Here is a 3,316-nt window from a genome sequence, read left to right on the forward strand (position 1 = left end):
TATTTCTTTGTAAATAGAGACAAGTATTATACAGTGTGTTTATAAATAATACTAGAGTGCGACCTTTTCACTATTTTGTTTATTCTTGCATAGTATAGGAAGTGCAAATTCTGTCCAAGTTTTAAAGTTTTTTTCATTTATTTTCTTCTCTAACGGTAATATCAATGCCACTGATTTTTATAATACATCATTTTTTTCATGTAAGTATACACACAAGTATTGTACACTATATGTGTAAATTACAGTAGAGTGTGAAAATGCACTATTATATCCTTTTTTGTGTATTACAAAAAGTAAATGTAATTTCAGTGTAAAGTTGTGTGCAAGTATTTTTATGTTCTAATTTTATTTCTTCTTTAATTTTGATTTTGTTTTACTTTTATTTTTCTTTTATTTCTTCTTTAAGGGTATTACCAATACCACTAATTCATTCTTAGAAAGCATTATTTCATTTTGCGTGTACGTATACACACATGCTCTGTACAATATATGTGCAAATTACAATAGAGTTTGCAAATTGCACTATTATATATTTTTATGCATATTAGAGAAAAATGGGATTTTAGTGTAAAGTCCTGTGAAATTTTTAATGTTTAGTTTTATTTTAATTCTTCTTGAAAGGTAAGGCCAATGTCTAATTCACTTTCCAAAAAATTGATTTTTATTTTATTTTTTCTTCCTTGAGTGTATAAACTAATACAAATGCTTATTTTCATGTTCTTATTTCTTAGAAAAAAATAATTTGTTCCTGCGTAGGACACTTCTTTTCTATGAAAATTCACTATTATTTGCTTATTCTTGTATATTATAAAACACGCAAATTATGTGTAAATTGTGTGCAATTTTTTCATCATTTGTTTTAATTATGCTCAATTTATTTCTTATAAAAGGATTATATCAATGCCACTAATTCATTCTTCCTTTAAATCAATTCACCTTTTTATATATTTTAGTTACTATTTCATTTTCTTACTTCTTTAAGGATAATACCAATTCCACTAATCCATTCCTTCTTTGGATTGTGTTGTTTGAAAACTCCATTACTATATGGTTATTCTTGCATACTTGAAAATGTGCAATTTTTGTGTATAGTGTGCAAATTTAGTCATTGTTTGTTTTGGATTTTTTTTTTTACCATTTTCTTTCTTCTTGAAGGATAGTATAATTGATATTAATTCATTTTTCTTACAAACCCTCATTATTATGGTTTGGGTTTTAGATTTTATTTCATTTTTCTTCTTCTTAAATGGTAATACAAAAGCTACTCATTCAATCTTTCTTAGAAACTTCATTATTTTAATTTCATTTTATTTTTATTTCATTTCTTTCTTCTTTGATTATAATACCAATGCCAATAATCCATTCCTTCTTAGGAAACTTCACATTTTTGGGAAATTCCATTGTTTATGCTTATTCTTATATAATATAAAAAGCACAATTTTTGTGCAAATTATGTGCAAATTTTGTCATTGTTTATTTTATTATTGTTCACTTTCTTTATTCTTAACAGGTAATAACAATGCTACTAACTCATTCTTCCTTAGAAAACTTTATTAGTTTGATTTTGGTTTATTTTATTTTATTTTATTTTATTTTATTTTATTTTGTTTCCTCTTTAAGGGCAATACCAATGCCACTAATTCATTAGGACCCCCCCCCCTTTTTGCAAAATTCCACTATTATATACTTATTCTTGCATATTCAATAAGCGCAAATTACGTGATTGCGTAAATTTTGTCATTATGTGTGTTTATCTTGTTTCCATTTTCTCTCTTATTGAAGGGTAATACTAATCCCACTAATTCATTCTTTCTTAAAAAAATTCATTATTCTTGCTTTAGTTATTGTTTCATTTTCTTTCTTCTTAAAGGTTGAGACCAACACCACTAATTCATTCCTTCTTAGGAAGCTGCATTTTTCTGAAAATTCCACTATTATATGCTTATTCTTTCATATTATAAAAAAGCATCATTTCTACATAAATTATGTCTAAATTTTGTCATTATCTTCTTTATTTTCTATCTTTTTAAAGTGTAATACCAATGCTACTAATTCATTGTTTCTTAGAAATATCATTACTTTGATTTTGAGAAGTAGAGACACCATGGAGGCATGCATCAAATACCAATGCAACTAATTTATTCTTTCTTTAAATATATTCTTTTTGCAAAACAAAGCCACTAGTATATAATTATTCATGCATAATAGAAAAATTACAAATTTTGTGTAATTGTGTGCAAATTTTGTTATTACTAGTTTTAGCTTTTATTTTATTTTATTTCTTTAAGGATAATACTAGTTTCACTAATTCGTTGCTTCTTAGAAAACTTCTTTTTTTCGCAAAAGTTCCACCATTATATGTTTATACTTGTATATCATAAAAAAGTCACAATTTCTGTGTAAATCGTTCAACATTATTTGTTTTATTTTTTCATTTACTTTCATCTTAGAGGTTAATACCAATGCCAGTAATTCATTCTTCTTGAAGAACTTTATTCTTTAGATTTTATTTTAGTATATTAGTATTGCGGGGACAAGAAGGCTAGAGAAAGTAGATTTTTTTCTCTTGTTATGTTACACCTAGTTTGCACAGTATAGGGGGAACGTGCAGGTCAGAGAAAGGGTATTTTTTGTATGTAAATTGTGTGCAAATTTTGTCATTATTTGTTGTCCTGGACGTTCGGTTAATTCGGTTAGTATGGTGTCATTTGGTAATACAGTTGTTATACTTTTGTTAATATATGGTACTCCGTTTATAAACTAATATAAGAGCGTTTAGATCACTAAACACTCTTATATTACTTTACAGAGTGAGTATAAAATAAATCTATGTTCCAATTTCAGTAAACACCATACAAATCTAAATTGACACAAATTTGATAATAGCATTGCGATTAGATGTGACAAAATTAGACAAAAAGGATTCGTAGGTGTACGACTATATAGTTGACATCAATAAACTAGTGGCAGGCAATCATGAAGTATAGCACAATTATTGAACTGCATACAACTAAGAAAACGTATTGAACTGTACGTAGTGGCACACTAGACTACAACTAAAAGTGCTAATCACTTAATTAGGTAGTCCAGTACTCAGGTGCCACATAACTCATGTGCTAGTAATTTTATTACTCACGTGTAGGCTTGTGAGCCCTTCGTGTTTTTTTTAGAACACCTGCGTGCTTCTTGGTTGCTGATATTGAGAGAAAATGGGCTGATGGAGGGATCTTTGATTCTGGACTATTGGTATGGGCTGGCAGGCAACACGTGGACTGCACCAAAAAAAAAGCATGATCTGAGTTGTGTGTGTGTGTGT

The sequence above is a fragment of the Triticum dicoccoides genome, chromosome 3B (assembly GCF_002162155.2).
Source record: "Triticum dicoccoides isolate Atlit2015 ecotype Zavitan chromosome 3B, WEW_v2.0, whole genome shotgun sequence".
Taxonomy (NCBI): Eukaryota; Viridiplantae; Streptophyta; class Magnoliopsida; order Poales; family Poaceae; genus Triticum; species Triticum dicoccoides.